Genomic DNA, 13,554 nt, shown 5'->3' with positions numbered 1-13,554 from the left:
TAGCTCAATCACTACCATTATAATTCTTTTTTTTTTAAGATTTTATTTATTTATTTGAGAACGCGAGAGTGAGAGTGAGCATAAGCAGGGCGAGGGGCAGAGGGAGAAGCAAGCTCTCCACTGAGCAGGGAGCCTGATGCGGGGCTTGATCCCAGGACCCCAGGATCATGACCTGAGCTGAAGGCAGATGCTTAACCAACTAAGCCACCCAGGTGCCCACTACCATTATAATTTTTGAAGTGCTGCTCCACAGCACAGGAAACAGTCTCAAAGCACGAGGGCAGTGATTCTACTACAGTGGTTTAAAACAAGACTTTGGACTTGGAGCAGTGATCAAATCTCAACTCTCGCTTTTTGGTTGTATGACCTTGGTCAAGTTATCTAACTTAGCTAAACATCAGCTCATCTATCTATAAAGCAGGATACACACCCATTTTTATGTGCACACTAAGCTTTTCCTTGTTTACCACACATAAACCTTCAAAATCTCCTATTATAATCCCCTATGGCCATTATGGACTGTATCTCATTGAAACACATACCAAAGAGCTTATAAAATGAAGCCAAAATAGACAAGGCTGAGAAATTAACCTAAGGAATCACTGCACCATATCCTAACAGCAGTTCCTACCATGGGAGTTATATAATTAAAAATGACAAATTGAAATTCAAGATTAATTTTTTCAAGGTTCAAATCTAAACTTTTTGACTCAATGACAATGGACTACAAATAAGTTCAAACTTTCTATTAACTAGAAAAGGTGATGTATCATTGCCAAGGCTTCACAGGCATCTGGTCAGACAGAACAATTCATCTCTGAACAGGAGATGGCCACCTGGTCCTGCAAGGTAAACCCAAATAAGCCTGGACTTTTTCTTGACCTAGGTTTGATATTATGGAACCATGGCTTTGAAGCATTCTACAAAGTCTTATGCTCTCAGTCTTTGTACACTTTGCAGCTGCCAAGTATAGACTGTCCAGTCGTTAAGTGCTGCCATGTAGTCACTGTCAAGTCAGATGTCCCAACAATAGAGACAGGGCTAGCCCCGAGCCCAACTCCAAACTGGTATTTCTGAGATGAAGGTGTCATCTAGAAATCACAACGGTGGTGGTGATCAGGAGTGACTGTTATTGTGGCCAACCCTCCATCGTGGCCAGAAGGTAGCTAAAGGGCGTATGTGATGGCTGAAGGCCCGAACAACCACCCCCATCAAGTACGCCATTACAACTACTGAATGCCTTGTGATTTGAGTAACCCTTCCTTCCTCTCTCCCAAACTTCACCTGCCTTGCATCTACCTTCACCATAACTAATAAACCAATCCAACAACTTGCCCAAGCTTCTGACATCTCATCCTAAGAATCTGAGCCCAAATTTTAAGTAATAAAAACCATGCACTAATGAAAACTCATGGCAGAATGATCTGTGTTTATCTGTGTAGGGTAAAGTGTGAGCAGATTAGCTTGCAGCCCACTATGAAATACTGGGACACCCTAAACTCTGCATTTCCAAAGCTTAGAGCTCCTCAGCTGGACCACAACCCCACTACATACACAGTATCCACATGGGCTGCTCCATATCACCCCTGTGGGACTTGGGAGGGCAAGAATCGTGTGAACATGAAGCTCACATTGTTTGTTGTGCCATGATTCATAAAGGCCTTTGTCTTTGACCCAGGAATCTCCTGTCTTCTTCCAGCATCTATGAAACTGTGGCAAACTAACTCATTAGTTGGGAAGTAGGGAAAATCTCAGATCCTTTGCATTTCTTGTGATATATGTTGCTTTCCCATTTGTCATGTCTTCCAGAAAAACAAAGATAGTTGAACAAAAGCTGGAATACTGTCAGATTCAGAAATTACAAACCCTTTGGATAGAATGCAAAAGCAAATACAGTCTTGAAAAAAAGTGGTGTATAGTGTATATTGGGGTGCACTGCCCAGATTCCCCCAGTGCAGCACCAACGCAGTCATTTTCCAAGTTGCCAGGACCCTTAGTTATTTTCCAAGTTGCTTCTATAACTTTCTAGGAATCGCCCTCAGCAGAAGGAATCTGCCTCACCCAAAGTTGCCCCCTCCCCAGGGGTAGCGTGCATTCAATAATGGGGTACCAAGGCTTGAGCCTTTGCCTCAATTCAAAACATAGCCAAATGGCCACTCTAAATCCATGGTTACCCACTGGATTACCAAGGCCACCATTAAAACTCTCTCATACAAAACATATAAAGAACTTTTATAACTCAACACAAAAAAAAAAAACCAAATAGGGGGCACCTGGGTGGCACAGCGGTTAAGCGTCTGCCTTCGGCTCAGGGCGTGATCCCGGCGTTCTGGGATCGAGTCCCAGATCAGGCTCCTCCGCTATGGGCCTGCTTCTTCCTCTCCCACTCCCCCTGCTTGTGTTCCCTCTCTCGCTGGCTGTCTCTATCTCTGTCAAATAAATAAAATCTTAAAAAAAAAAAAAAAAAAAAAAAAAAACAAATAATCCAATTAAAAAATGGGCAGAAGACATGAACAGACATTTCTCCAAGCAAGACATACAGATGGTCAAAAGACACATGAAAAGATGCTCAACCTCACTCATCATCAGGGAAGTACAAATCGAAACCACAATGAGATATTACCTCACACCTGTCAGAATGGCTAAAATCAAAACTTCAAACAAGTGTTGGCAAGGATGGAGGAAAGGAAGACTTGTGCACTGTTGATGGGAATGCAAACTGGTGCAGCCACTGTGGAAAACAGTATGGAGGTTCCTCAAGAACTTAAAATTAGAACTACCCTACAATCCAGGAATCACACTACAGGGTATTTACCAAAAGAATATGAAAACACTAATCCAAAGGGATATATGGACCCCTATGTTTATTCCAGCATTATTTACAATAACCAAACTATGGAAACAGTCTAAGTGTCCACTGATAGATGAATGGATAAAGAAGATGTGGTAAACACACACACAATGGAATATTATTCAGCCATACAAAAGAACGAAATCTTGCCATCTGCAACAATATGGATGGATCAAGAGAGTATTATGCTAAGCTAAATAAGTCAGAGAAAGGCAAATACCATATGATTTCACTCAGGAATTTAAGAAACAAAACAAAGGAGGGAAAAAAGAGACAAACCAAAAACAGATTCTTAACTGCAGAGAACAAACTGATGGGTGGGCGGGGGGCGGGGGAGATGGGTGAAATAGGTGAAGGGGATTAAGGAATGCACTTATCTTAATGACTGCTGAGTAATATATGGAACTGTTGAATCACTCTATTGTACATCTGAAACTAATATAACACTATGTTAATTATACTGGAAATAAAATTTAACAACAGGCAAGAGAGAGAGAGAGAGAGAAAGAAGAAATGAAGGAACGAAGGAAGAGAGAAAGAAAGAAAGAAAAAAAGAAAAAAGAAAGAGAAAGAAAATAGAAAGAGTGAAAAAGGGAGGGAAGATGGAAGAATGGAAGGGGGGGAGGGAGGGAGAAGGAAAAACGGTGAGTGGGAGGGAGGAAGAAAGAAAACTAGATAATAGGGCGCCTGAGTGGCGCAGTTGTTGAGCGTCTGCCTTTGGCTCAGGGCCTGATCCCAGCGTTCAGGATCGAGTCCCACATCGGGCTCCTCTGCTGGGAGCCTGCTTCTTCCTCTCCCACTCCCCTGCTGTGTTCCCTCTCTCGCTGGCTGTCTCTCTGTCACATAAGTAAGTAAAATCTTTAAAAAAAAAAAAAAGAAAGAAAGAAAAGAAAAGAAAAGAAAAGAAAGAAAAGAAAAGAAAAGAAAAGAAAAGAAAAGAAAAGAAAGAAAGAAAGGAAAAAGAAACCTAGATAATAAACCTTGGTTTCACATTTTTTTAAATATATATTTTTTAAAAAGTAATATTCAAAAATTTTTTTAAAAACTATCATAGTTGAACTCTTCTCTCTGCCCTATCCTGCTTCCTTCACTTCCCTACAGGCATTTATGAGAAAATCATCCAACAAACCTCCCACATGGAAATCTCAAGAGTCTCAGAGTTTGTCCTCAGGAACCTGACCTGAGCCAGGGAAAGTCTTTGCTTCTGTACATACACAGGAGTCTCCCCAGCACTTTGCAACGGAGCCTAGACCTGAGTCCTCTGCTATTTACAACTTCCTTCCTCACCGCACTCCTGCATATGCTCAAATTTCAGTCTAATCCATTAATGATCATTCACCATTAGGAATTTTTTTATTTAAGCCACTAAAGGGCATATAAACAGTTACTTGAGATCAGTCTCTTGAAAGACTTCCTGGAGGGAGATGGAACATCATAGGATTTCAACTCAAGGCAAATTAGGTAAAGATTTTGCATGAGTTGAAATTTCCTGAACTGTGTACATTTTCTAAAATGATGGTCTGCTTCTCAGAGAACAGACTAAAAGACTATTGGGGCACTAGCATCAGCAAACAAGGAGAGAAGGAAAGAATTGAACAATTCTGACCAACGCAGCCAGAATAAGCAGCCACTATAGTTAGACCTTCCTTTCATTTTTGTTTTCTGTTATAGAAGGATTTTTTTTTTTTTTAATAGAACAGAGTTCCTTTGCCTGAAAGATCTGAATGCTGGGACTCTGGCCACTTCAGCTAAAATCGTTAATTACCCGGGTATTTTTTTCCTAATTCCAAAATGCTACACATAGGATTCAAAAGGCGTTTCGAATGGAGTATAGAAAACAGTTGTTTGTCAATGTTCATTTACTGAGGGATTTTGCTTTAATAAAACAGGAATGGGGTTTCTACCTTTCTACTAACAGCTAATAGAGCTGGAAAATCAAAAGGCACCAGGGTAATTATTTTCCCTAAAAAACAAAAGTAAAAGCACCAACTCTTCAGCCTCAGAGCAAAAAAAAAAAAAAATCTGCTTACTATCAGAAACAAAAGTTCACCCAAAGGTAAATCAGAGTCAACTGCCGGTCTTTTCAGGCAGAAGAAAGAACAAATGCATCAGTCACTGGCCCGGTTACAACACAGTGTTTATAAAACATTTCATGCAGTGTTTCCTTGCCAATTAAAAGTGAGTGTAGGATTTACCTTTCAGTTTTAATATCTTCGCCTGACTTTTATACTAGTAACATGAGCCAAAGGGATTAAGGAAACTATTGAATACATATTGCGGCAAGACTGTCTTCACTGGAAATTACCTTCCGGGTAAAAGGAAACAATACAAGAGCCCCAAAAGTAAGGACAGACTGAATTTCCTTTAAATATAATTGGTATAACTTGAAATTTATTTGTATTTCTAATGTAAAAGCCTGATGATCTGGCCATCCCAGAGATTCTGGGAGCTACCTAATACCCTTTAATAAAGCCCTTTCTGTTATAACTAGCAAGCGAGGATTCAAACGAAGAACCGTAAGCCACAGAGCAACTGGTGCCAAAGAGTTTGCAGTCCACAGAGCCTCAAACACAAACACGAAACCAGAAATCTTCGGTTTTCTTCCTGGGTTGGGTTTGAAGGCAATGAAGATCTCATGACTTTGAAAGAACTGGCAGAAGTGGCACGTACGTGATCTCTGTAGTAACCTGGAACGTAGCACCCATCGCTGGCCACACGGCACCCTCCCTGCTTCCTCACCAAAACGCTTAAAGAAAGCAAATGCCAAGCTCGATATTTAAATTTCTTGGCTTCAGGCATAATTACCAAATAGAGTTTCTATGACTATCGTAATATAGAGTCTCCTCTATTTTGCAGTTGTTTGGCTGAGATCACATGGAAGTCAGGCACAGAGTGTGATCTTAAGTTGTGCAATTGCAAGGTCGGCTGATTTCGCAGCCCTTCTCTGAAGTACTAGTTAGGGAACCGTATGAGAAAGAATAAGGCCCTAAGAGCTAGAATGGAGTCCACTGGTACCTCCAAACCTTCAAAACCACTAATCCTCCAGGGGCATCTGGGTGGCTCAGTTGGTTAAGCATCTGACTTCAGCTCAGGTCACGATCTTGGGGTCCTGGGATCAAGCCCCGAGTCAGGCTCCCATTCAACAGGGAGCCTGCTTCTCCCTCTCCCTCTGCCCCTTCCCGTGCTGGTACTGTCTAAGTAAGTAAAATCTTAAAAAACAAAAACAAACAAACAAACAAAACACACACACACTAATCCTCCCTTGCCAGATGAAGTAGTTCTCTCTTCCCTTAAGTCCATTCCTGACTTACTACAGAAGCCTTGATTGTAAACGATTCACCTAATATATAGTTCCTTCACAAGGAGTGCCAATTTTCCCCATGTTCCGTTCTCTGTTGCTTCTATACCTGAAAGTAGAGATACATTCTACCATGCCCTTTAAGGTAAATTATAAAGTCAAACCATGAATCTACAAGAAAAATTACAACAAGTGGTTAATTTCTATTACCAGAAATCCAGAGAATAATATGAAAATGAATTCTGAGGGTATTAGAGGAAAAAGAACATAACTTTAGATTTACTAAGGTTATGAATATGGAAATCAATGCCAAGAATGCAGGACCCAATGTACTAGTTCTAGGTAAACCCAGTTGCGTCCAACTGTTTCCTTGGTTGCTTAACTCAAATGTGGACTTGAAGGTGGCCTATGCTAAAGGAGGCTGAGATACCAGATTATATGATGTAGTAGGAAAAAATACAAAGAGCCAGAGAGACAGGAATAATAAACTAAAATTATTATACACATTTATTTATCTATCCCAAATTATGTCTCCCAAGAAGGCCCAGCACTGAGAAATATTTAAATGCTGAGGTCTTTGGAAAAGCACTTTAATGGTTGAACCCTGTGAATCAAGACAAGTGGGAAAGTCACTTTGGGGACAGGTCCCATTATTTCAATAAAGATTATAGGATCCCAGAGTGGAAGAGGCCAACAGACTCACTTAATCATAAGGGACAGGACTGGCTTGCTAACCATAATAAGCAGTAATGGTAGAACAGACAAGAATTTAATTTGCTTAAGAGTTTACTTCAGGGGCGCCTGGGTGGCGCAGTCGTTGGGCGTCTGCCTTCGGCTCAGGGCGTGATCCCAGCGTTCCGGGATCGAGCCCCACATCAGGCTCTTCCGCTATGAGCCTGCTTCTTCCTCTCCCACTCCCCCTGCTTGTGTTCCCTCTCTCGCTGGCTGTCTCTATCTCTGTCAAGTAAATAAATAAAATCTTTAAAAAAAAAAAAAAAAGAGTTTACTCCAAAAACTATTTTATTAATGAAAGGTCCTCAATGTCTGCATAAGTCTAATTAAAATGTGTATATTCATGCATACAAAGTCAAAACACCAATGGCGTGAGAACAGCTGTGGGATTAGAACACCAAAATCACTGTGAAGGCGTCAATTGTCCAGAATAGGAGACAAACGACAAGTGACCATTTCCCCAAAGAAGGGCAATGCCAAGCTGACTTGCTGTCTATTGACCCAAAACTGGATTAGGCTATATCAAGCATTTTTTTTATTATCATTATTATAGATTATCTTTAGAATGATTCTGAGGTGGAAGTTGAGTCAAGAATCTCAGAAAGACCTCCAAATATACCTAAATCTTCTGTAAGAAACTGTGGTGCCACTTCTTGAGTCAGAAATTGCTACTCCAGAAGGACCCTACTGATTTTAAAATTATAATCATAAATTGTCCGAAAAGTAACAAAAAAGAGACTACTTGAGGTACAAAATAAGACATTAAATGCCTTAATATACGTTAACATTAAAAACAAGTACTAAATGTTATAAATTAAAAATTTAACATCAAAAAATACCAAACTAAAGGAAATCATTATTAGCAACTAAAATTTACATTTTGATCAGAATGCAGTAAGAAATGAGAAACATATACAACGGTTTTTCTGCAAGAATTTATTTCTGCAAATATTTCTTTAAAATGCATAAACCCCTGGCTAGCCTGATTAATGGAAAAAGAGAAAAAAACCAAGAATATGCAAACAAGATAAAAAAGGTGATTGTGCCACAGATTTTTATTTTTGATTGTGATAAAACCATAGATCAAATGATTTAAAAATCATAAAAGAATATATATGCAAATTTATGGAAATTGTTTCCGACACATTTCAAGGGTTACCTCAGATTCTCAAGACTGCACCTGTCTCCAGCTTTCCTTGTGCTTTCTCCCATTCCTCATTCCAACAGGAGTAGAACTGGCATTTGAGGAAAGACCATTCCACTCTGTGTAAGCCTGACTCGGGCACTGCAGGATGTTTATCATTTCTGACCCTGCGTATTAAATTTCGTAGCACTCCCAAATCACTGACAACTGAAAGCCCCTACATGTTTCCAAGTGTCTGTGAGGATAACCCACCCCCCTTAAGAAACCCCGGGAGGAATTCCAGAAAGCTACCCCTGCACCTGTGTCCAGCGACTACTGGGAACTCTCTCGTCCTTAGACGACCTTTTCCGCCCCTCCATTCTAATCTGCCCTCTTCAGAAATTGAAGAGGACGCCATCGTTTTAGTTCTGTTGGCCTTTCCTATCTGAGTATGCTAGAATCAAGGCCCAGGAAACACAAATCACCAGAAAACGCAGTAACGCGCACCTCCATGCAAAGTGCATGAGGGAGCGACGACGTCCACGCGGTACTCTGTCGTGCAGTTTTGTGGGTCTATATGGGCACTGAAATAACAGAATTCCCACAGAATCAAAACCAGCAATCTACCATGACTCATTAGATCAAAATACTCACCACTTATTGGACCTTTTTTCCCTCTTCTGACGATGAGTACGACAAACGCTCGGGGCCCAGGCTCTAGAGAGAAACGGATATAAATCCAAATTCCACTCTGCCCTTTCCTCTGCATGCCCTTGGGCAATGTATTAGGCCCTCTGACCTGAGTTCTCGCCACCTATAAAATGAAGGAAATAGTAGCTACCTCACCGGGTAGTTGTAGTAAGGAAACGAGGTGTGCGATGCCCAGCACACTGGCTACTGTGTACTAAGTGTTCAGTAAGTGTGAGCTGTTGTATCACCTTAAACACCAAAGTAGCATACACCTCCACAAGCAGGTTTCCAAATTCATTTCTAATTCGAACCAGTTAATGCATTTTCAATGTTCCTTTTGCGTATTTTAAGGAGCTTCGTTCAGTTAGACTTCAGTGTGATAAGAAACACACAATTTACTCTTGAAAGAGAGTTATGGTTACATAACTATCTCTCCTCAGAAAGCTCCGAGTACTGACAGCAGAAAAAGGTCCACCACAATCAATCCAATGCCCATCACACCGCAGACACTGAATAGCTACTTAATAAATGTGGAATGAATGAAAAAAGCCCACAATCACCTCGTGCCTTAGAAGGGCACTCCACTTAGTATTCTAAATTCAGGGCTTCTGTTAGTCACTGCTCGCCCGGAGGTAGGCACGGTCAGCAACGGATTAGGGTACATGGCAGCAGAGATGCATCCGAAAAGCAGAGGTGGTGAGAACATGAAAAAGAGAAACAGCTTCAGAACCCACAACATCCATGTAAATTAACAATACACACGTCAGTTGTCAAAACTCATCCAACAGTATCCTTAAAAGTCAATCATTTCTGTTTGTAAATTCTAACTAACCTGTAAAGAAATACATCATTAATCTTAATTTCTAGACACCATTTCAAAGTCAATTGCAGATATCAGTGCCCTTCTAAAACTTCAGTGTGCATGTTAATAGATTTAAATATGGATAGAGGGATAGAAAATGAATGAATACATGATAAAGTAAATATAGCAACATGTAAAATCTAAATGGTGTGCACTGCACAATTCTTCAAACTTTTCTGTAATTTCATTTTTCACAATAAAATGTTTGGGGAAATGTATGCAAAACCATGGCTATTTTCTAAGTATACAGACAGAAACAGGATACATACTGAACACATTGAAAAACTGCCTGGTGCACAGTAAGCAATTTATACATACTGTTATAAGAGTGGGTACTCGTGGGTATGAGGAAGAAAATGCAAGTGAAATGTGGAAATAAAAGAATAAATAAATGAGGGGCACCTGGAGTGGCTCAGTCAAATAAGCATCCGACTCTTGGTTTCGACTCCAGTCATGATTTCACGGGTTGTGAGATTGAGCCCTGAGTCGGGATCCGCACTCGGCACTCAGCTTGAAGATTCTCTCCCTCTGCCCCTCCCCTCACTCTCTCTCTCAAATAAATAAATCTTTTAATTAATTAATTAATTAACGAAAAATAGGAAAGAAAAGTCAAAGTATATATGGCTAGTTCCCATCTTCTACAAATAACTGAGTTCCAACAATATTAAAAACTTCAACTGAAATATATATGAATTTCCTAAGTAACACCCCCCCATCTCAAAGAGGTCAATTATCTAAAGAAAATTGTCACCACCTCCACTTCTTCCTTGCACTTCTTCCCCCTCCCACCTGTTTGGATCATTAAGCTTTATTAATGTACTCTTTCATATAATTAGAATTTTTACCTAGAATTGGGGGAAAAAACTTTTCAAAACACGGTTAATATTTCTTGCTAAAATATGGTTAATATTTTGTATGTTTATGCAAGGCTTTTGCTAAATCTTCCATACTTTTTTACCTGCATCTTCTAATTTGCTTTGACTCCAATTTGTCTTTCACTCTTTTTTCCATGATCCTTAGCCATGCCTCTGGCCTTAGTCCTTTGTAGGAAAGCAGTGTCTAACTCCTCATGTGAAAAGATTTCAATCTAAAATGGAACCAAGGATAGAAAACGAGAATCTCGAACATGTGTCCTCAGGAAAACAAACTTAATAACTGAGAGCCTAGTTTCCCATAAATGCCTAATTTACAACCAAAACTTATCACTCAACCAACGAAGAGACACCAAGAACCTCTCCCCATCCTCAAGCCAATGGACTTGCTGCTTGGACTCTTGCTAAACTCCCCCTTCTCTACACTCCTGGCCCGTACACATGGCCTGCCCCAAACCCTCAGGACTCGCCTCTAGCATGCTACAGGTTGTGCCCTGAATTGCAATTCCTTTGCTACTCCCAAATAGCACCTTCTTGCCTCAGTTTACCTCTTTATTTAGGTTGACACCCACTTTAAGAGCATTTGTCCTCATCATTTTTCACTTCGGGAATGACAAGAAAAGACACATAGCCAGGTGTATGGCAGACAGAGAGGCAGCCTGTCATGGCAAGGACAGCAGCAGGGTTGGCTCGGTGTTCAGATACCATCTTCACTGAGCAGGTGATCTTAGGCAGGTCACTTAGTCTGAACTGTGTTTTTCTTATCAAAAAACTGGAATAATGCCTATTTCACAGAGCTGTGATATGAATGAATAAGACAATGAGGCTATAAATATCCCGCACATATGGTTAGAAATTACTCCTGGGTTTGCTTTCATTCTCCACAAAATTTTAATTTTCTCCATGTTCTCCTGGATCCTTTCTTTCATGTATATATGGAAGTCATTAAAACAGTTCCTGAGAGAAAGTTTTAGAACCTCACAATTGAAGGCATACCGTCTCATGCATAGGGATTCTGTCTATACGCTGCACGTTCAAGTACCTCATAATTGTTTAGTATTATATCTTTAATCTTCTCAAGTTACTTCATTGTATCAATTCTCTCTTTAGAATGAAGCATGTCCAAAAACTCTAATTCTTAACACGTGCTCTTGGAAATCAGCATTTGATTAGGACCAGAGAAAATGAGTTACGGAACACGTGACAAGATTTCATACGTTCTTGATCAATATGGTCTGCTATTGATAATTTTTTTTTGTTCTTTAGACCAGCAATTTCCAGTGAGGGTTGCACATAATCCAGGGAGTAAACCAAACAACTCATTCATGGGACAAAGAAAAGAAAATACAAGAAATTCGGAATTTCAATTTTTATGTATAGCACTAATCTATTAGTAGAGTACGTATTACTCAAAAAAGTTTAGAGGGGCACCTGGGTGGCTAAGTCAGTTGAGCATCTGATTCTGATTCTTGGTTTTGGTTTTGGTCATGATCTCAGGCTCATGAGACCCACATCAGCCTCTGCCTTCAGCTCGATCGAGGAGTCTGCTTCAGATTCTTTACCCCTCCCCTACTCCCTCTGCCCTTCCTCCTGCCACTCACACTCTCCCTCTCTAAAATAAACAAATAAATAAATCTTAAAAAAAAAAAAAAAAGTTTAGAAGCTACTGTTTTGAACTAACAATGTTATTAGGAAGTCCTAAGTCCTTTTTGCTCCTTGATTTATAAAATGAATTTATCGTAATAACAATCTACAGGGTCAAAAGAGTTTCAAATATAGAAAATAACCATTCCGTTCATTCAGCAGTAAATGTTTTTTGGGACTGAAGTCATGATTTTCTTGACAAATAACAGCGGCCCACAATTTCTATCAAGTTCTTCATAAGAGAATAGTAAAGACAAATCAGATTTTCTTTTTTTTTTTTTTTTTAAGATTTTTTATTTATTTGACAGACAGCCAGCGAGAGAGGGAACACAAGCAGTGGGAGAGGAAGAAGCAGGCTCCCAGCGGAGGAGCCCGACGTGGGACTCCATCCCGGAACGCCGGGATCACGCCCTGAGCAGATGGCAGACTCTCAATGACTGCGCTACCCAGGCGCCCGACAAATCAGATTTTCTAACCCACAAGTTAGAGATATGCTTCTGAAACTCTGGACTGCAACACTTTGGGGTCCTTTGTAGGGAGAACACTCCTTTAGAGATAAGCAGAATCACTCGACTAAAAGGTCTAAGGTCACTAAGAAGTAGAGTTGCACCTTCAGCCCCCATCTTCTCATTCCCAAATCTATTGTTTTAATTTATGCTACAGCTGCATCTTTCTGGGTATCTGAAAACCCCATTATAGCATGGGGGCAATGTGGCATGGAGTCAATGTGGGGACAAGGGTGAAACTAGAAGGGCTTCAGAAGCTAGAGTTTGTTTTGTTTTTAAGGTTTTATTTATTTATTTGAGAAAGAAAGAGCACAAGTAGGGTGAAGGGCAGAAGGAGAAGTAGACTCCCCGCTGAGCAGGGAGCCCCATGCGGGGCTCAATCCCAGGACTCTGGGATCATGACCTCAGCTGAAGGCAGATGCTTAACCGACTGAGCCACCCAGGTGCCTATTTTTTTTTTATTTAAAATTTTATTTATTTATATGAGAGAGAGAGTAAGCAAGATTGCGAGCACGAGTGGGGGAAGAGTAGAGGGAGAGGGAGAAGCAGACTCCCCGCTGAGCAGGGAGCCCAACACGGGGCTGGATCTGGGACACAAAGATGATGACCTCAGCCCAAGGCAGACGTTTAACTGACTGAGCCACCCAGGTGCCCAAAATTTAGACATCGTTTAACACGAAAGCCAGAGAACCTGCATCTTCACTAGCCACCAGTTGTGAAACCGTGAATCCCTTTTCAAATTTGGCTTAAGATTAATCCAAGCAAAGAATTTAAGAAAGATGTGAAGGGAAAGGGGAGAGCCTTTAACCATATGGAGCTATGGAAGGGAAATTATTACATGCCCTGAAATCGGAAGGAAAATAGAGATGAAAAAAATGTTCAGTCTGGCATTCTTGGAGAACTGTGCACACAATTCAAAAGGAAAATAAATCTTCCTGTTCCAAAATCATCACATACTGGAGAGAAAATCAGAGCC

General features: G+C 40.5%; 1 protein-coding gene across 10 annotated transcripts in view; it reads right to left on the bottom strand.

Moving 5' to 3' along the window:
• Positions 1-7,802: 7,802 nt before the first annotated feature.
• Positions 7,803-13,554, bottom strand: part of AEBP2 (AE binding protein 2) — a 133,898-nt gene continuing 128,146 nt past the window's right edge. For 2 of the 10 annotated variants that reach the window (XR_006409848.3, XR_008961505.1), the window contains one exon: positions 7,803-10,643. The gene's annotated coding sequence lies outside the window, so the exon portion shown is untranslated. The remainder of the gene's footprint in view (positions 10,644-13,554) is intronic. The other 8 variants (XR_008961510.1, XR_008961511.1, XR_008961512.1 and 5 more) reach the window with 8 other exon arrangements.

This window comes from Ursus arctos, unplaced genomic scaffold, assembly GCF_023065955.2.
Source record: "Ursus arctos isolate Adak ecotype North America unplaced genomic scaffold, UrsArc2.0 scaffold_26, whole genome shotgun sequence".
Classification (NCBI taxonomy): domain Eukaryota; kingdom Metazoa; phylum Chordata; class Mammalia; order Carnivora; family Ursidae; genus Ursus; species Ursus arctos.
This window is presented reverse-complemented; position numbering and strand designations above follow the sequence as displayed.